A 21862-nucleotide genomic window follows, 5' to 3' on the forward strand; every position below is an offset into this window, starting at 1 on the left:
GGTTTTGAATGGATTGTTAGATCATTTGTTTGATCCTTTTCCAATTTTGAGGTAAGCACTAATTGCTATAAACTTAACTCTCAGAATTGCTTTTGCTGTATATCATAAGTTTTGATATGTATGTTGTCATTTTCATTTCTTTCCTGTAATTTTTAGATTTACATTTGATTTCTTCTGTGACCCACTGTTCATTCAGGAGCAGGCTGTTCAGACTCCATGTGCTTGCACACTTTCTAGAGTTTCTTATGTTTTTAATTTTCAGATTCATTCCATTGTGGTCAGAAAAGATACATGGTATGATTTCATTTTCTTTTAATTTGCTGAGATTTGCTTTATGGCCTAACATGATCTATCCTAGAAAAAGCTCCATGCGCTGATGATAAGAATGTGTACTCTGCAACTATGGGATGAAATGCTCTGTATATGTCAATTCTGTCATTTTGGTCCATACTGTAGATTAGCTGTCTTCTTTGATTTTTCTTTGTCTAGTTGTCCTGTGTATTGATGAAACTGTGACATTGCTGTCACCCATTACTATTGTATTGAAGTCGATGCTTCTGTTAAGATCCATTAACCTTTGTTTTAAATAATCAGGCACTGGGGCTGGAACTGTGGCAAAGCAGGTGAAGCATTCCATATGGGCACTGGTTTGAGACCTCACTGTTCCACTTTTTTTTTTTTTTTTTTTTGACAGGCAGAGTTAGACAGTGAGAGAGACAGAGAGAAAGGTCTTCCTTCCATTGGTTCACCCCCCAAATGGCTGCTACGGCCGATGTGCTGCGCCAGGAGCCAGATGCTTCCTCCTGGTCTCCCATGTAGGTACAGGGTCCAAGGACCTGGGCCATCCTCCACTGCCTTTCTGGGCCACAGCAGAGAGCTGGACTGGAAGAGGAGAAACTGGAACAGAATCCAGCGCCCCAACCAGGACTGGCACCACAGGCAGAGGATTAGCCTAGTGAACTGCGGCACCAGCCTGTTCCACTTCTGATCCAGCTCTCTGCTGTGGCCTGGGAAAGCAGTAGAAGATGGCCAAAGTCCTTGGGCCCCTGCTTCCATGTGGGAGACCCAGAAGAAGCTCCTGCCTCCTGGCTTCTGATTTGCTCAGCTCTGGCCACTGTGGCTATTTGAAGAGTGAACCAGCAAATGGAAGACCTCTCTCTCTCTCTCTCTCTGCCTCTGCTTCTCTGTAGCTCTGCTTTTCAAATAAATAAATGAATCTTAAAAAAAATGAAAAGCAATCATGCACCCTGCCATTGGGTACATATACATTTACCATAATTACATCTTTCTGTTGGATTGACCCCTTCATTAATACAAAATGCCTTTCTTTTTCTTATTTAATAGTTTTTGCTTTAAAGTCTGTTTTGCATGATATTATCATGGCTAATATTTCTCTTTTTTACTTTTTATTACCATGGAATATCATTTTCCATCCTTTAACTTTCAAAGTCTGTATGTATCTCTGTAGCCGAGATGTGTTTATTACAGGCAGTGACAAAATGGATCTTGTGTTTTACTACATTCAGCTAGTCTGTATCTTTTTTTTTTTTTAAGATTTATCCATCCATTTGAAAGTCAGAGTTACACAGAGAGAGAAGGAGAGGCAGAGAGAGAGAAGTCTTCCATCTGCTGGTTCACTCCCCTATTTGGCCACAATGGCCAGAGCTGTACAAATCCAAACCCAGAAGCCAGGAGCTTCTTCAGGTCTCCCTCACGGGTGCAGGGGCCCAAGGACTTGAGCCATCTTCTACTGCTTTCTCAGGCCATAGCACAGAGCTGGATTGGAAATGGAGCAGCCAAGACTTGAACCAGTGCCTGCATGGGATGCTGGTACTGCAAGTGGTGACTTTACCTGCTACACCACAGTGCTGGCCCCTTGATTTATTTTATTGTTTTTCTTTTGGGAACTTCATGGTTCTAAGAGTGAGTTAATCTTACTCCTTATTGTGATGCATGCTCACCATTTATCTAGACCATATATTTAATTACTAACAGTTTTTATTTGGCATAACTAGTTTACAAAAGTCTCACACACTAACATGGCATGCAAGAAGTTGTAGCTCATAATGATTATTAATACAGGACCAAGTTTAACCTGAAATATCAAATGAAGCTAAGTTAGTTTCTCCAGACTCCTTCACTCTGTATTTTGCTGTAACTTGCTACTATTCAAGGGTATTAGATTGTGACCTTTATGTTCCTGCTATTTTTCTGTGCAAGGGTATAGGAGTCAGCCCTTTATCATGAGAACATTACTCTTTATCTTAAATGGATTTAAGCAAGCAACACTCACTCGGGTTGTGTGCTTCAATGTGGTACTCTATAACAATAGATGCATAATGATAATTGTATATAATATTTATCTTAAAAAAACATTTATTTGAAAGTCAGTTACACTGAAAGAGATGAGAGAAAGAGAGAGAGAGGTCTTCCATCCACTGGTTCGCTCCCCAATTGGCCACAATGAACCAGAGCTGCACCAATCAACCCAGAGGCCAGGAGCTTCTTCCAGGCTTCCCATGTGGGTGCAGGGGCCCAAGGAGTTGGGTCATCTTCTACTGCTTTCCCAGGCCACAGCAGAGAGCTGGATCAGAAGTGGAGCAGCTGGGTATCAAATCAGTGCCCATATGGGGTGTGGCACTGCAGGTGGTGGTTTTACTCACTATGCCACAGTGCCAGCCCCTATATTTTATAAGAAGATATTTAAAAAGGTTCATGGGCAATACATATTATCATTTAATTTTATAGCCATGAAATTTGTGTGCTTTTATATAAAGCTTAGTTAAAAACTAAAAATCATTAGGATTATAGATTGTATGTATGTTAATTCCATAGAAGAGAAAAATCTACCCAACCTGGATCTCCATATCTGTTCAAGCTGATGTACCAAGATTTTTAAATTGGTATAATGATTGAAAATATTAGAGGTTCCCAAAACAAATGTACCTATTTTTAATCTGTTTGATTGTAAGTAGAATATGCAACTTATTTTGTATTATTTTTAAAATAAAATTGCAGGCCAGCGCTGTGGAAATAGTGGGTAAAGCCAGCAACCATGGTACTGGCATCCCATATGGCCACCAATTCAAGTCCCAGATAGTCCTAGTATTTAGGGTCCTACACCTATGTGGGCAGCCCAGAAGGAGCTCCTGGCTTCTGGATTTGGATCAGCCTAGCCCTGGCCATTGTGGCCATTTGAGATGAGAACCAACAAATGAAAGGTCTTTCTCTCTTTCTGTCACTATCTCTCTCTCCCTCTCTCTATATTTCTTTAAATTTCTATCTCTATAGTTATCTCTCTAATTCTTTTAAATAAATTTTTAAAATCTCTGTAAAAATTGGTTTAAATATTTTCAACTATTTTCTACAATTCAGAAGAATAAAGTACCTTTGAAGAAACATTAAAGAATTCATTTTAACATTGGATAAAATCACCTATTTTTTGGCTTTTTAAAGATGTATTGTATTCATTTGAAAGCAGATTTATAAGGATGGAGAAACAGAGTCAAAGACACTTTCCATCTGCTGCTTCACTCCCCAGATGGCTGCAATGGCCAGAGCTGGGTAAAGCCAAAGCCAGGAGAAGGAAGCTTCATCCTGGCCTTCCATGTGGATAGCGGGGACCCAATCATGTGGGTCATTTCAGCTGCTTCCCCAGGCCATTGGCTGGGAGCTGGATAGGAAGTGGAGCATCAGGACTTGAACAGGTACCCATATGAGATGCCAGCATTATAGATAGGACATAACTTCCTCAGCCACATTGATGACCTCCTAAAATCATCTATTTCTAAAGAGTTTATTTTTATTTATATTCTTTTTATAAAAGACTTATTTGTTTATTTCAAAGTCAAAGTTATAGAGAAGAGGGAAAGACAGATCTTCCATCAGCTGGTTCACTCTCCAACTGGCTGCAATTGCAGGGGTTGGGTTAGGTCAAAGCCAGGAGCTTCTTTCAGGCCTCCCACATGGATGAAGGAGCCCAAGCACTTGGCCAATTCTCTTATGTTTTCCCAGACCATTATCAGGGAGCTGGATCAGAAGTGTAGCAGCCAGAACTTGAACTGGCACCCATATAGGACTTCATTCTCACAAATGGTGGCTTAAATGCTAGCCCCTCATTATATTCCTTATATAATTACTTTTAAAATTCTCCTAAATAAACAAAAGATATCTCTATTATTTACCAAGATTATTGTGCAATTTATCAATTATCTCTATTTACAAGTCAAGCTAACACCAGGATTTGTTAGAAGACCTAAATGGGGGGCAGTGCTGTGGTGCAATGGGTTAAAGCCCTAGCGTGCAGCACCAGCATCCCTGTGGGAGCCAGTTCTGGTCCTGGCTGCTCCTCTTCTGATCCAGCTGTCTGCTATGGCCTGAGAAAGCATTGGAAGATGGCCCAAGTCCTTGGGCCCCTGCACCCATATGGGACACCTGGAAGAAGCTCCTGGCTCCTGGCTCCTGGCTCCTGGCTCCTGGCTCCTGGCTCCTGGCTTGGATCAGCTCAGCTCTGGCCATTGCAGTCACTGGGGAGAGAACCAGTGAAATGGAAGACATCTTCTCTCTCTGTCTTTCTCTCTCTCTCTTGCTCTCGCTCTGGCTCTGGCTCTACCTCTCTCTGTAACTCTGTCTTTCAAGTAAATAAAATACATCTTTAAAAAAAGAAACAAATGAGTCGTACCCCTTGGGTATAAACTCAGCTAAATCTACAGTGTCTGTAATCTGTCCATAGGAAAACTCAAGTCTGGTACATATCTCTCTTCAGCTAGACATTACTGTGTCCTTCCTTTAAGAATCAAGAACAGGGGCCAGCATTTTGGTGCAGATTAAGCAGCTGCTCGCAATGCTGGCATCCCAGATGAACTCAGGTTCAAGTCCCACTTCTGATCCAGTTCACTACTAATGTGTGTAGGAAAGCAGCAGAACATTGCTGAAGTACTTGGGCACTTCCCACCTATATGAAAGAACCAGTTGGAGTTCCATGCTTCTTGTTTTTACCTGGCCCAATCCCAGCCATGGTAGTCATTTGGGGAGTGAACCAGCAGGTGAAAGATATCTATCTCTCTTACCCTATCTCCCCCTTTCCCTCCTCTGTAAGTCTGACTTTCAGATAAATAAATAAATAAATCTTTTTTAAAAAAAGAAATCAAGAAAGCAGAATAGATTCAAGAAAAAATGAAATATTTTTAATAAAGAGTCCAGGACAGACTATAAATGTGCTACTACTGCACATTTGTCACTATGATGTGCTGAATAAAAATAATTAATATATGTTATCATGTACTTCTTTGGATGAATGATTACTGGTAATTAATAGTTTTAAAGAAAAAATTTCAAGTGACAATATTCATCTGTAGAAAATTGAAACAAAGCACTCTCTTAATTTCACAAAGTCATGTGGATAGGAGAAGTCATATCTGATTTATTCTGATCAGCCTTCCTAAAATTTACAAATTTTTTTCTGGCAACACTGAATTTGGCTTATCATAGAAAGTTCTTTGAAGGCTCTTGTTAAACTTGTTCCTCTTTGAAAAAGTAAATTTTACTGCATGATACTGCAAGAGGTAAATTTTTGATGTACAGGAAATTTGAAAACCAATTATACTTAGTCTCTAATTTCTCATTTACTTTATAGAACAGAAATTACACAGATAAATTTCACTTTGTCTAATTTTTAAAAAATATTTTCTTATTTATTTGACAAGCAGGCACAGACAGACAAGGGGAGAGACCAAGAGAGAGGTCTTCCATTTGCTAGTTCATCCCCAAATGGACACAATGGCCAGAGCTGGACCAACTCAAAGCCAGGAGCTTCTTCACACATGGGTGCAGGGGTCCAAGCACTTGGGCCATCTTCCATTGCTTTCCCAGGTCATTAGCACAGAGCTGGATTGGAAGTGGAGCAGCTCAGGCATGAACCGGCACCTGTATGGGATACCAGTGCCACAGGCAGAGGCTTAATGACTATGGCACAGCACCGGCCCCCACTTTATCTAAATTTACGGTAAACCCATGAGTTGCACCACAATGCAACTTTTCTTTTCTTTTCTCTTCTTTTCTTTTCTCTTCTTTTCTTTTCTTTTCTTTTCTCTTCTTTTCTTTTCTTTTCTCTCTTTCTCTCTTTCTCTCTTTCTCTCTCTCTTTCTCTCTTTCTCTCTCTCTTTCTCTCCCTTTCTTTCTTTCTTTCTTTCTTTCTTTCTTTCTTTCTTTCTTTCTTTCTTTCTTTCTTTCTTCCCTTTTCTTAATTTTTCTGTTTCATGAAGCTTGCACATTGCATCCAAGGACATGGACCAGGGATGATTACTGTGTGCAAGACCTCTCCTCTTGAGGGTCAAAGCATCTGACAAGGAAGCTCTCCTAGATTAAGTCTTCAAGCACCTCTCTCAATAACAAGCGAGAGAAGGTGTGCTAACTGGAGAGCATCTTTGGTTTCATTAACTCTGGGAGGTCTGAGTGTTACTGGGGTCCTTATTGGGCTATAATAATGGGTCATTAATCATTTGAATGTGACTATTCACCACTAGAGGGCTCTGTAGGATCAATTAAATTTTTACAATTACTGTCATCTGATTCCCCACTGTTGTCTCCAGCTGCTCTTTGGGGGAGGAAAATCTGCTCCATTTGCAGGATACTTAAGTCCAGCACTGGAAGAAGCATAATTGAAAGAGCCCACAGCTGAGATCAAGGCATAAAGACACTTGCTTCCATGTGAGAATGACTAAGAATACTGTCTTGGTTGGGAAAAACTTATCATGAAGAGCATCAGGGACCCCTGCATCTCCTTCCAGCTGTGAACCCAGAATAGGACATCCAAAGAATAAACAGTGATTCTAAACTTCCATGTGGTATTTCTCTGCTTAACATTGCCTGCTGAAATCTTTTTGTTCCTATTTATTTTTACCCAGCATGGTTTGTCTTAATTTTTTCACTTTCTGTCGCGTCCCTCGACCAGCAAGGAAGACACGACCCGAACTCTTCTTCCAGCAGTTTATTCAGGAACCTTTTACAAACTTCTTCTTCCGCCTCCTTTCCTCTCCCCTCCCTCTTATAGCCATCAGCACACCAATCAAAAGCAGCCAAGTGGCAAGCATTGATTGGTACAGCAATGCGGAAGCCAGAAGGGAGCTCAGCCATCTCCTTATTAGGAGTTGTTTGTTTCTTGCCAGTCCTTCCAGGAGAAAGGAGCCGGCGCCATCTTTAGGGCGCAGTGCAATGGCTCCCCACACTTCTCCCTGACAATATTTAACAATTTGCACACTATGCTCTATACCTGCACACCCTGCCAGCACTTTCTCTTGATGTGCATTATAAACCTGATAAATTGCCCTAATGATTTTTATTACTCCATCATTGTAAAAATGCCAGTATCATGTTCTTTAATAAGTTTGGCATAATACTGAAGGGTGGGTGTTTGCCATTGAAGACACTGCATTTTTGCTCACTAGTATTACCTAGATTAGGAGTAGTGATATCCTCTGATTATGCCTTCAAATTGAACTAAATTCTAAAACATGAATAGAATTACTGATAATGGAGATGAAGCTGAAGAGAAGGAAGCCAACATTGGGCACTCTGGTGGTGTGAGTGAGCTCTTTATGGGTGATCTGTTCCTTATATAAAACCTGCTGCTGCAGGTTTGCCAAGTTACATACCACTCAATAATCTTCTTTCACATATCTAAGAATTCCCAAATCTCTTCCCTTAATTTTCCTTTTACAGTTACAGAAAATGAAGTTTTGAACAAAGCTGATGATTATGGATTTCAATTATTTGCAGAAATTCTGTCTTGCTAATGTGTGAGTGACTGATGCTAAAAGTTGCTTCTTGCCTTCTCTCTCTCAGCAACAATATCTCAGGGCCCACATTACTCCTGGTGCTATAGAAACTTATGGTGTTGAAGGTGTAGTCCAAAATGGAGGCTGTCATGATGAAATTCTCTGAGTGCATTATTTTAATATCATACATTTTAAATAATCACTTATTGCATTTTTGTGTTGCTATTGACTAACTCACAGTATCATGTTATCCTTTGCCTGTTCAGCTGAGCTATACTGCAATCTTCTTTATGGACATGATCATCGCTTTTTACCCAGTTATAAGTATTCATTACACATCTCATCTGAGTTAGGCAAGTATCAAGGAATGAGGTTGTGTTGGTAAATAATTTACTTATACTGTGTGTTCTGTGTAATTTAAAGTTTAAAAGAGATAATTTATCATAACCACTGCAAAGGTCCTTTGGTACATCTTTCTGAATCAGAGATGAGAACTCCTTTGAAAGAAGAAATGAAGTAGCTGACACATGGAGCCACTACCTGTAATGCCAGCATCTCATGTGAGCACAGGTTTGAGTCCCAGCTGCTCCATTTATGATCCATCTCCCTGTTACTGCATCTATTTGGGGGATGAACCAGCAGATGGAAGATCTCTATCTCTCCCTGCAACCTTCTCTCTTTGTATCTCTGCCTTTCAAACAAATACTGTAAATCTTATTTTAAAAGAGCTTAGGGTCCAGCACTATGGCATAGTGGGCTAAGTCTCTGCCTGTGGTGCCAGTTTGAGTTCCAGCTGTTCTTCTTCCAATCCAGCTCTCTGCTTTGGCCTGGGAAAGCAGTCAGAGATGGCTCCTGCACCCGTGTGGGGGAGAAGAGTGAAGCTCCAGGCTTCTGGCTCCTGGCTTCAGATCGACCCAGCTCAGTCTGTTGTGGCTATTTGGGGAGTAAACCAGGGGATAGACCTTTCTCTCTGTCTCTCCCTGTGTCTGTAACTCTACCTTTCAAATTAAATAATAAGATCTTTTTTATTAAAAAAAAAAAGAGTTTAGCCTCATGTTTGGAACTTTTAGTAATTTTTGATGGATTGAGAGGAAATTTGTAAAGTTTGGGTACAACTGAGAGCATTCTGAGTCCTAGAATGTAAGAAGAGAATAGTGATCAGACAAGACCTAATAGGGTACAACCCATAGCATTGTTTTTCTGAAGACCATGGTAAGTCATATGGTTCTTGTTCAAAGGTCATGGGAAACCATCCACACAGTTGAAAGAGGAGTGTGACATGATGAGATTTTTTTTTAAATGGCCTTTTAATTAAGTCCTAAAGAACATTTCCAGAGAAAACATTGAAGAGTACAGATGAATTGTAAATATTCATTAATAGTAACAATATTTGATGAAAGAAATGGCACCTTTAAGGGAAATATAATTCAGGGAAGAGAGATAAGAATTAGTGAATCTATTCTCCTAGGATGGTACTTAAACCCACTGTAGATATTAGGGCCCTAATTTGGTGTGTTGAAGAGGATTCCACTAGGATCTGGAATAACTTGGGCATCAGAACTCTTAATTTAAGACTATAATACCTTTAACAAGATAAGAATCTATGAACTCATAATGATATAATACATAATGACACAATAACTAGGACAGAAGAGTGAGCCTTTAGCTTTGATGCTAAATCAAAATATTGGAGAAACAATATTGGGAATTAAAACACCAGCATTCATATAGTGTTGATGATTAAAAGTAATGAATATCAAAGGTACTGGATGAAATTTGATAGGAAATAGGATACTGTCATAATATTAGAATATTTTTTAATAAAAATCAGCACATTCCAAAAAGGAATAAAAATTTGTGTATAGCACCAGAATATGCAAATGTTGTGGTGCAGCAAGTTCTGTCACTGCTTGCCTCACCAGCATTCCACATCAGAGTGCGGTTGTGCTGCTTCAAGTCCCAGCTTCTCTGCTTTTGATCAAGCATAATGTGATTGCACCTGGAAAGGCTTCAGAACATGGTCCAAGTCCTTGGGCCCTGCCACCCATGTGGAAGACCAGGAAACAGTTGTTCATCCTAGCTTCAGCTTGACAAAGAACTTACCTTTGCAACTCTTTTGGAAATAAACCAGCAGAGATAGAGATAGAGATAGAGATAGAGATAGAGATAGAGAGAGAGAGAGAGAGAGAGAGAAAGAAAGAGAGAGATACAGCTCTCTGCTATGGCCTGGGAAAGCGGTAGAAGCTGGCCCAAGTGCTTGGACCTCTGCACCTGCATGGGAGCCCCAGAAGAAGCTCCTGGCTTCTGGCTTTGGATCAATGCAGCTCTGTCTGTTGCAGCCAATTTGGGAGTGAACCAGCAGATGGAAGACCTGTCTCTCTCTGCCTCACCTTCTCTCTTTGTGTAACTCTTTCAAATGAATAAATAAATAATTTTAAAAGATATAGATATAGACATAGATATAGATATAGATCCCTCTCTCATTGTCATTCTGCCTTCAAAATAAATAAATAAATCCTTAAAAGGTTGTATGTGAATCAATCTGGCAGAAATTCACTAAATACCAAGTTGATAGCATGCATTGTGGAATGGATGGAAGACTGGGGAGAGCCCAGCATCAGACCAGGGTGCTTCCGATGAGAATACAGGGCCCACATTTTCTCAGAAAGGAACACTGGACAGACCCAGCTTGAGTCATCTCTGCTCTTGATATCTATTAAGAGTTTACATATTAGAAAAGTGTCAAGGAGAATTCCAGAAAAATAACATTGACTCACAATGGAGAAAAGATATTTTAATACATTTGGAAAAAATGTATTGGTTCTGTGGATTGAGTTATAGTGTTGAATTAATGTTGGTTTCCTAAATTGGGGTTCATATGCTATTTATCAGGGGACCACCCTATAGTTAGCAGAAACATCTTGGGTCAGGGGCAAAGTGCTAAAAGGATACTAACTGGGCATTCTCAATGAATGGGACTCACTCATGGTATTTCTGTAAGTTTGAAATAATTTCAAAATAAACTCTTAAATGCTGGATTCTGTCCTGGTTGCTCCTCTTCCAGGCCAGCTCTCTGCTGTGGCCCGGGTGTACAGTGAAGGATGGCCCAGGTCCTTGGGCCCTGCACCTGCATGGGAGACCAGGAGAAGCACCTGGATCCTGGCTTCGGATCAGCATGGTGCACCGGCCAGATCCTGGCTTCTGATCAGCACGTTGTGCCAGCCGCAGCATGCCAGCCACAGTGGCCATTGGAGGGTGAACCAAAGGAAAAAGAAGACCTTCTCTCTCTCTCTCTCTCTCTCTCTCACTGTCCACTCTGCCTGTCAACAACAACAACAAAAAAAAAAAAAAACAAGGAAGAACATTCATACTGTTTTCTGTGGTGGTTGCATCATTTTACATTACCACCAATACTGTACATGTAGCTGAAAATCTTTATATTTTCATTAAATTATGCAATTGGGTTTTTTGTTTGTTTATTTCTTTTTAAAGAACAGGAGCAGTAGGTTGTATTGGCCATTACCAAGCCATGATTATAAAGATCCCTCTGCACAGTTATGAAGATCACTCTGCATTTGCACTCAAGATGAATCAGCATTGGGCTTCATTGTCAGTGTGGTGAAATTGCCCATCACCCAGGGAGAAGTGTATGACTCTGTTAAGTACATTTTCAACTTCCTGCAGTGGTTCTAAAGCTGGGTCTGGTGGTATGGTAACCCCATCTGGCTTTCAATACTGTTTCTGTTTTAGGTAACTTTCTGTTAGCAAGGTCAAGCACAGATTTCTGTCTGAACATTTCTCTAGCTTATGATTCACATAAAAGAAGATGAGTGCCATCACAACATTCCTCTTCCCATTCTGCCTGTCATGACCTAGAGTATAGCTCTAACAGGCTGACCCAGATTTTAACTCTTCTAATAAAGTGTTTCTATATGGGACAGGACAGCCTACATGAGGCTCCCAAAAAATACACACAAAATAGGAGGTAGTGTTGCAAAGTCCAAGTGGGATCAAAGTGGTGACCTTGCCTAGTTTCCTTCTTTGGGACAACCCTGCTACTTTTCCAAACTCTTCTATGAGTTCCAATAGTCTCTTAGTAGAGTTCTTTGGGTCCCCTAAATAAAGAATCATGTCATCTGCAAAGAGGGATAGTTTGAGTTCTTCCTTCCCAATTTGTATCCCTTTAATTTCTCTTTCTTGCCTAATAGCTCTGGCTAGAACCTCCAGAACTATATTGAATAGCAGTGGTGAGAGTGGACATCCCTGTCTGGTACCAGATCTCAGTGGAAATGCTTCCAACTTTTCCCCATTCAATAGGATGTTGGCTGTGGGTTTTTCATAGATTGCTTTGATTGTATTGAGGAATGTTCCTTCCAAACCCAGTTTGCTTAGAGTTTTCATCATCAAAGGGTGTTGTATTTTATCAAATGCTTTCTCGGCATCTACTGAGATAATCATATGGCTTTTCTTCTGCAGTCTGTTAATGTGGTGTATCACATTGATTGTCTTGCGCACATTAAACCATCCCTGCATACCAGGGATAAATCCCACTTGGTCTGGGTGGATGATCTTTCTGATGTGTTGTTGCATTCTATTGGCGAGAATTTTATTGAGGATTTTTGCATCTATGTTCATCAGGGATATTGGTCTGTAATTCTCTTTCAGTGCTGCATCTTTTTCCGGCTTAGGAATTAAGGTGATGCTGGCTTAATAGAAAGAATTTGGGAGGATTCCCTCTTCTTCGATTGTTCTGAATAGTTTGAGAAAAATTGGAGTCAGTTCTTCTTTAAATGTCTGGTAGAATTCAGCAGTGAATCCATCTGGTCCTGGGCTTTTCTTTGTTGGGAGGGCCTTTATTAATGATTCAATTTCTGTCTCAGTTATGGGTCTGTTTAGGTTTTCGATGTCTTCCTGGTTCAATTTAGGTAGGTTGCATGTGTCCAGGAATCTATCCATTTCTGATAGGTTTCCCTGTTTGCTGGCATACAAGTCCTTGTAGTAATTTCTGATGATTCTTTTTATTTCTGTGGTGTCTGTTGTTACATTTCCTTTTTCATCTCTGATTTTATTGACTTGGGTCTTTTCTCTTCTTTTTTGAGTTAGTTGGGCCAATGGGGTGTCAATTTTGTTTATTTTTTCAAAAAACCAGCTCCTCGTTTGGCTGATTTTTTGAAATGTTTTTCTTGATTCAATCCTGTTGATTTCTTCTCTGATTTTAATTATTTCTCTTCTCCTACTAGATTTGGGTCTGGTTTGCTGTAGGTTTTCTAGATCCTTGAGGTGAATTGAAAGCTCATCTATTTGGTGCCTTTCCAATTTCTTGATGTAGGCACCTATTGATATAAACTTTCCTCTTAACACTGCTTTTGCTGCGTCCCATAAGTTTTGGTATGTTGTGCTGTTATCCTCATTTACTTCCAGAAAATTTTTTATTTCTCTTTTAATTTCTTCTATGACCCATTGTTCATTCAGGAGCATGTTGTTCAGTCTCCATGTGTTTGCTTATGCTCTAGGGATTCCTGAGTTGCTAATTTCCAACTTCATTCCTTTATGGTCTGAGAAGCTGCATGGTATGATTCTAATTCTTTTGAATTTGCTGAGACTTGCTTTATGGCCTAGTATGTGGTCAATCCTAGAGAAGGTTCCATGTACTGCTGAGAAGAATGTAAAATCTTTAGCTGTAGGATTGAAAGTTCTGTATATATCTGTTAGATCCATTTGGGCTATAATGTCGTTTAAATCTACTGTGTCCTTGTTGATCTTCTGTCCTATTGATCTGTCTATTTCTGAGAATGGAGTATTGAAGTCCCCCAGTACTATTGTATTGGGGTCTAAGTCTCCCTTTAAGTCCGTTAACAAATCTTTTAGATAAACTGGTGCCCTCTAGTTAGGTGCATATACATTGATAATTGTTATATCTTCTTGTTGTATTGATCCCTTAATCATTATATAGTGTGTATAATCTCTTATATTTGCCCATTTTCACAGCAATAACATTTTGTTTCTATTTTGTTGAGTTGCTATATCATTTTTTTTAAATAGGAATCAGATGCCATCCTCTCTAACTAAAGACACTGATGACAGAGTGCAGAAGCCATGTTCAGTGTGGGTGTGGCCTGGGTTCCCTCCCTCCCAGCTGTGTTTGAGGGAAACATAATTTGGTCACCCTGGGCATCTTACACTTAGGTAGAAGAAGGTGTGCCTCGAGCTGAACAGAGAGATGTTGTGTCCACAGCCAGGGCTAAATCCTGGGGCCTGTGCATCCCCTCATAAAATGTGCACACCTGAGCCCCAACTCCTCATGCACCAACACTGCCACAGCAGGAAGAACAAGCATGACCCTTGCCCCTGCAGCAGGAGCTAGTTCTATCCTCACTTAACACTTGCACTGAAAGGTGGGGTGGATCACTCCCTGAAGAAATGCTGGGATGACGTTCTCAGTAGAAGACATGGATTTGTACCAGGGAAAAGCATCAGAGCCTGAGGACCATACAAGTCCAACCCCATTTGTGCATAACAAAATATTTCTTCTGTTGTGTTTCTTTGGAGTAGTTTTCTATTTGATTTTTTTCTTTTTATTCATTTATTTTTAAAGGTTTATTTTATTTATGTGAAAGACAGAGTTACAGAGAGAGGTAGAGACAGGGAGAGAGGTCTTCCATTTTTGGTTCACTCCCCAGATGGCCACAACAGCTGGAGCTGTGCTGATCCAAAGCCAGGAGCCAGGTGCTTCTTCCAGGTCTCTCATGTGAGTGCAGGAGCCCAAGGACTTGGGCCATCTTCCACTGCTATCCCAGGCCATAGCAGAGGGCTGGATCAGAAGAGGAGCAACTGGGACTAGAACAGGTGCCCATATGGAATGCATAACTTCAGGCCAAGGCTTTAACCCACTGCACCACAGCGTCTGCTCCTCACCATTTTCTACATCTCGAAAATTTATTGATTCTTCTTCAATGTTCTATGTGTTTTTTGAATTCCTCATTTTGTTCCCATATTATTCTTGATATTCTTGAGTTGTTCCTCTGTGTATTTTTCTAGGTTGAACAACATGCATACCCAACTTCAGAACATCAGAATATATAAGCAAATGTTGACAGCTCTGAAGGGATAAACAGAAATGGAACAAACAGAACACATCAATACTCCACTTTCAACACAGAATAGAATATCTAGGTGGGAAATCAATAAAGAGTGGTAGATTTCAACAACTTTCCATAACAGTTACACAGCATTCTACCTGACAGCATCAGAACATGTGTTCTTCTCAACAGTTGTCAAAAATTCTCCAGGTGGGATCATCTGTTAATTCAGAAAATCTGTGTCAACAACATTTAGAAAATTGGAGTCATATCATTGTCTTTCATAACTCCAATGGAATTAAAATAGAAATCAATTCCAGAAAAATGGGAAAAGTCACACATATGTGGATGTCAATCCACACAGTGTCAAACAGCCATTGGCTTGAAGAGTAAATCAAAAAGGAAATCAAAAAACATTTCAGTGGGTACATTTTGAGTTTTGAGCTGAGATCCATAGCCACAATCACAATCCTCAAGTCCAGGCTTGGGTACAAAGAGAACCCAGGTAGACATGGAAGGTTACCAGTAGAAAAGATCTTTGAACACTGAGAACCATGGGGATCTTTAAACAGAGTAGGCAGAAATCTTCTTATTGCCCACAACAAATTAAGGAGACAAGGATGCTGATGCTTATGACTGAGTTCAAAGGCAGACTGCAAATTCATATATATTTTATATACAATATAAACATCTCATAGTCAGCTGAGCTTTATTTTATAAATGGACTGATTGAACATAAGCTCCTCCATTAACATTTAGTAAATAGCTCAGTTTGTTCATTCAATAAATGATCTTCACATGTCAGGTACTAGACACTATTCTAAGTATTTGGGATGGAGCAGCAAAAAGACACGCAATCAAGAAGGCTGCTTTTTAATAGGTCACAGACTAGATATGAGATAATAAATGAAAATTCACACTGATGTTGTAATAAGTACTATAAAAACATATCTAGGTCACACTAGATATGAGAAAATGAATGAAAATTCACACTGATGCATAAAAACGTAAGTATGTACAGAGAAAGAATGGGGATATAAAGAAGCTGCTTTGAGTACTCTGAACAAATCAATCCATTTGCTCCTAAAGTGTAGTATCCCCCAGATGCTTGATCCTGAAGGGAGATATTTTAGAGATTTATTTATTTTGCTGGAAGGCAGAGTGAGAAGGAAGGAGATATACATACATAGGGGAGGAATAAAGAGGGAGAGAGATTTCCATTCACTGGTTCCCTCTGAATGGCTTCAACAGTTGGGCCTGGGCCAGACTAAAGCCAGGAGTCAGGAACCTCATCTGAGTATTTCATGTGGGTGGCAAGGAGTCAAGTAATCAAGCCATTATCTGCTAATTCCTAGGCACTGGTTAGGAGACTGGATCAGAAAGAACACAGCTAGGATTCAAGTTGGCACTCTGATTGGAGATGCAGGCATCATAAGTGATAGTTTAATGTGCTGTACCACAATGCCAGTCCCAGCAAGTGAGTTTTATGTTCATGTTCTTGATGATTATTTCCTATTCCATATTTGCACTGGAACCTGTGAACTAAACTGCAGTGCAAGGTGAAGAAAAGTCTATTTTCCTGAGAGCAAGTGTTGGTTTCACTCAGATTTGTTCTTGGAGGCTATTTAACACATCTCAGGTTGTTTCTTTGCTTGTCTTTTCTTCCAAATGTTCCAGTGTCTCAGGGTCTTTCACATATTAGTCTCCTTCTTATGTTCCGCACTCTGGATTGTCTGTTCCGAGGGCTCTTGTTTTCTCACCAATTAAAATCCTCCCACTGTCTCTAACTCCCCTCATTGTGTAAATGAGGCTTTTGACTATAGGCTTTTGATTTGATTCAGGAAAAGTGTCACACATGCTACCTTAGCAGCCTCCATGTTATATCACTTACCACTTCCAGCTTTTGCATGACATGGGTAAGCTCCAGTGCGACAAAACAGCCCAACATGGACTGACCCAACAAAAAGCCCACAGACAAGTCACACACCATTCAGCTGAGGCACATTTTTGTAGATCAAGACACTAAGCATATTGCAAACCTTCAGCAACAATGTCGCTGTGGCATCCAGAATCCTTTCAAAAGAAGGATAAGATTCTAATGATAGGACTAAGAACCAAAGGGATCACATAAACAAGACTAGTGTCTGCAAATACTAGCTGATAGAATAAAAAAGGGAGAGAATGATCCAACATGGGAAGTGAGATACACAGCAGACCCATAGAATGGCAGATGTCCTAAGCAGCACTCTGGCCTCAGAATCAGCCCTTAAAGCATGCGGATCCGGCTGAAAAGCCCATGAGAGTATTTCAGGCATGGAAAGCCAAAACACTCTGGAAAAATAAAATTTAAAAAAACCTAAATGAAAGCTCTCCAGGAGTGAGATCCCAGTGGAAAGAACGGGTCATCAAAGAAGGAGGTACCTTTCTCCGAAGGGAGGAAAGAACTTCCACTTTGACCATGGCCTTGTCTAAAAATTATCAGAGTCAGTGAATTCAGGGGGCTTCCATAGCCTTGGCAGCTCATGACAAGAGCCTAGGGTGATTACTGAGGCCATAAACAAGAGTGTCAATTTGTTAAGTCAACAACAGGAGTCACTGTGCACTTACTCCTCATGTAGGATCTTTGTCCTTAGTGTGCTGTACATTGAGATTTAATGCTATAACTAGTACTCAAACAGTATTTTTCACTTTATGTTTCTTTGTGGGAGCAAACTGTTGAAATCTTTACTTAATGTATGCTAAACTGATCTGTATATAAAGAGAATCAAAAATGAATCTTGATGTGAGTGGAAGGGGAGAGGGAGTGGGAAACGGGAGGGTTGCGGGTGGGAGGGACGTTATAGGGGGGAAGCCATTGTAATCCATATGCTGTACTTTGGAAATTTATATTCATTAAATGAAAGTTTAAAAAAAAGATTCAGGGAGATGCTCTAATTCAAGCTGTTGAAAGCATGTATCTTTCTTAGACAAATACTAAAATTACAGGAATTTCTACTATCCAGGTCTTCATCCTTCACCAACATTCACCAACTTTTAAAGTTTGGTTTACACTCTAAACTGCTTTAACATCCACTGCAGTGTCATAGTAAACGTTACTATTGTCTGACATTTTGTGACAGTGGGCATACTCAATGTGAGATTTCTAGTACATATATATCTGTATGACAGATTAGCATGGTGTCTTTGGAGTGACTGTCCAACTGCTTGTTTCCAAGAAAATATGCTTCTACGTGACATCCATAGTGAACAACAGAAATATGTGACAACAAGGGCCAGCACTGTGGTGCAAATGTTCAGCCTCAACCTGCAATGCCAGCATCTTGTATGAGCATTCATTTGAGTCCTTACTGCTCCTCTTCCAATCCAACTCCCTGTTAACACATGTGGAAAAGCACTGGAGTCATCACCTAAGTACTTGGGCCCCTACACCCACATGGGATACCTGAATGGAGTAATGGAGTCCCAGGCTTCTAGATTTGTCCTAGCTCAGCCTCAGATTACTGTGGTCATTTGGATAGTAGGCTAGTAGATGGAAGATCTCTGTCTCTCTCTCTCTCTCTCAACTATATCTCTCTGTCTCCTTCTTTGTCACTCACTCTTCCTTTTTTAATTTTTAAAGATTTATTTGTTTCTTTTGAAAGTCAGAGTTACACAGAGAGAGAGACAGAGGGAGAAATCTTCCATTTGCTTGTTCACTCCCTCCAGATGGCTACAATGGCTGGTGCTGGTTCAGGCTAAAGCCATGAGTCAGGAGATTCTTCCAGTTTCTATGTGAGTGCCTGGGGCTGAAACACTTGTGCCATCTTCTGTTGCTTTTCCCAGACCATTAGCAGGGAGCTGGATTGGAATGGAATAGTCAGAACATAAACAGATGAGATGCCTTCATCACAAGCTTTACCCATTACTCCACAATGCCAGCCATTCTGCCTTTCAAATAAATAAATAAATAAATCTTTTTTAAACGAAACCTGTATCTTCCTGATTGTGTCTGTGAAATCGTCTAGCTAACAAATGCAATGGTGTGATAACAACACTACAATGAAGGGGAACCAAGACATTGGGAGCAGGTCCTGTGCCCAGCATTTGGAATATTTGGCAGGTTTTTTAAATTCTTTTTAAAAATTTACTTATTTGAAACATAGAGTTAAGGAGAGACAGAGACAGAGAGAGAAGAGACACAGAGAGAGACCTTCCTTCCACTGGTTCACTCCACAAATCGCTGCAATATCCAGGAAAGAGCCAAACTGAAGCCAGAAGCCAGGAGCTTCATCCCGGTCTCCCACACGCCACACTAGCATGGAGCTGGATCAGAAATGGAGCATCCAAGATTCAAATTGGCACCCACATGGGAATGCTGGCATCACAGGAAGTAGCTTAACCCACTATGCCACAACAGCATCCCCCCAACCCCCAGAATTTTTTGATAGTTCTCCTTGGACAGCAAGTATTTGTCAAGGGGGTGCTATATGTATCAGACACTACAGTACCTCAACATGTTGACAGTGTTCCTCATAGTCTGAAACCTGCCACAACTGCCCAAAACTTCCTTCCTCTGAGATTCAGTTTCTGAGCAGGACACTGTTGCCACAAGAGCCCATCCATCCTCCAGGTCACAAGGGATGCTGTGATGACAGCAGGTGTCAGTTAGCAAGGGGTCATAGAAGACTTCAGCACTGGCTGGGGGTGCAAATGAACATTTAAATTTTGTAAAGACCTTGAGTCAGTGGCCTGACCCTGGAGGAGAGAGGCAGCTTTTGTGCTACTGGGAGGAAACATCACCAGATTTCCCTGCTGGGACCCCAAGTTACAGAAAGACGCTGCTGCGCCCTTTTCTGAACCTCCAGATGACAGGTTTGTCAGCTGCAGTCTCCTCGGCCTTCCTGTGCTCCCTTAACCCACATGAGCAGGCACAAGACCCAACAGACAGGTGCCAATACTTCGTTGGGTTGGAGTTTTACAGCATCATCACTGTTGCTCCCTAGAGAGTCCAGTAAACACATTTTGGTAATTTTTATTTGTGGAACACTGAAAGCAAGTTTACTCATCAGTGTATAAGCCCACTGAGAGTGGTTCTGAGTTGAGGTGCTAAGGAGTCATTGGTGTTTAGCCCCCACCCAAAAGGTAAGGATGAACCCTGGGATATATGCCATTTATGTGTGTGTTTACCTATTCAAATATCCCTAAGATATCAAGCATTATAGTTATTAAAAATATATCTTGGGGCCTGCCTGCAATGATGACATCTTATATGGGCACTACTTCATGTACTGACTGCTGCTTTTTTTTTTAAGATTTATTTATTTATTTGAAAGGCAGAGCTACAGAGGGGCAGAGAGAGAGAGAGAAAGAGATCTTCCATCCATTGGTTCACTCCCCAGATGGCCACAATGGCTGGATCTGAGCTAATTCAGGAGCCAGGAACCAGAAGCTTTCTCTGGGTCTCCCACATGGTTGCAGGGACCAAAGGACTTGGACCATCTTCTACTGCTTTCCCGGACTTCAGTAGAGAGCTGGATCAAAAATGGAGCAGCCAGGACTCAAACTGGAATCCATTTGGGGTGCTGGCACTACAGGCAGTGGCTTTACCTGCTACACCACAACACCAGCCCCTTCTGCACTTCTGATCTAGTTCCCTGCTAATAGGCCTTGGAATGCAGTGAAAGATGACCCAAGGCTTTGGGCCTCTGCACCCTAGTGGAAGACCCAGATGGAGTTCAAGTCTCCTGCTTCAGCCAGTCCCAGATCTAGTCATCACTGATAGGTTCATCTTCTCTCTCTTTCTCTGTGTGTGTGTGTGTGTGTGTGTGTGTGTGTGCATAACTGCCTTTCAAGTAAATATAAATCTTGTCAATCCAGCTATTGCCTAAAAAAGAGAAACACTCAAAATCAATGGCTGCCCTTGCGGCACAGTGGGTTAACCCACCAGTTCTGATGCTGGAGTCCCTTATCAGAGTGCTAGTTTGAATCCTGAATGATTGACATTTTGCCCAGTTCCCTGCTGTTGTACCTAGGAAAGCAGCAGAAAATGACCCAAATACTTGAGTCTCTGACACTCATGTGTGAGACCTAGTTTGTATTCCTGACTTTTGGCTTCAGCTTAGCCTAGCTTGGTTGTTTTGATCATTTGGGACATGAAGCAATAGGCCCAAATTCTCTGTAAGTATGCTTTCCAAATAAATCATAAAAATACAAGAAGAAAAATCACATGATTATTTAAATTAAATGCTAGAAAGCCTTTGATTAAATTCAGCATCTGGTTTTTAAAAAAAAAACTGTAAGCAGAGAAGTAAAATATCAGAATTTCTTTATTATAATTAAAATTGTCTGTGATGAACCTATAACAACTCGTATAAATAACATAAGACATTGAAAGCTCTTGGGGCCAGCACCAGCATCCCATATGAGTGCTGGTTCAAATCCTAGCTGCTCCACTTCTGATTCACTTCTCTGCTGTGGCCTGGGAAAGCAGTGGGAGATGGCCCAAGTCCTTGGGCTTCTGTACCCATGTAGGAGACATAGAAGAAGTTCCTGGCTCCTGGCTTTGGATCGGCACAGCTCTGGACATTGAGTCCAACTGGGGAGTGAACCAGCAGATGGAAGACTTTTCTCTCTCTCTCTGCCTCTCCTTCTCTGTCGCGAGCCCCTGCTGTCATGCAGCTGCACAGTAGCAGATGCGACGTGTGACTTGTCAGTCATGGGGAAGAAAGGAACACAAGGACACAAGACTATCTTTCCAATGAGAGACTTTATTGCTTACACACCAGGGTTTTTTTTTTTTTTTTTATCACACTACTCATCAGCATGCTCATTGAGGTCAATACACTTATCAGTATCAATATACTCATTAATCTATACTATTTAATACACTTATCAATAAACTTAACACCACTACTTAATCAAGACTTAACTACTTAACTTAGCTACTTGGCTTAACGTAACTATTTAGCTTAACTACTTAGCTTAACAAAAGATAAGGCAGTGTAGCAGCTAGAGAGACCAATGGCTACT

General features: G+C 40.7%; 1 long non-coding RNA gene and 1 pseudogene across 3 annotated transcripts; one reads left to right on the plus strand and one right to left on the minus strand.

Moving 5' to 3' along the window:
* LOC127489947 (uncharacterized) lies at positions 1–11237 on the plus strand. Of its 2 annotated transcripts, none has more exons than XR_016230140.1 (2): positions 1–51; positions 10840–11237. It is a non-coding gene; the product is annotated as an uncharacterized LOC127489947 (long non-coding RNA). The 2 variants fall into 2 exon arrangements; XR_016230141.1 differs by lacking the exon at positions 10840–11237 and adding an exon at positions 8042–8816.
* LOC149127967 (BRISC complex subunit Abraxas 2 pseudogene) lies at positions 6449–7993 on the minus strand (annotated as a pseudogene). The gene has a single exon (XR_016230135.1). The product of XR_016230135.1 is annotated as a BRISC complex subunit Abraxas 2 pseudogene (transcript).
* Positions 11238–21862: the final 10625 nt, after the last annotated feature.

The sequence above is a fragment of the Oryctolagus cuniculus genome, chromosome 2 (assembly GCF_051225735.1).
Source record: "Oryctolagus cuniculus isolate XC-2025 breed Fujian yellow rabbit chromosome 2, ASM5122573v1, whole genome shotgun sequence".
Lineage (NCBI taxonomy): Eukaryota > Metazoa > Chordata > Mammalia > Lagomorpha > Leporidae > Oryctolagus > Oryctolagus cuniculus.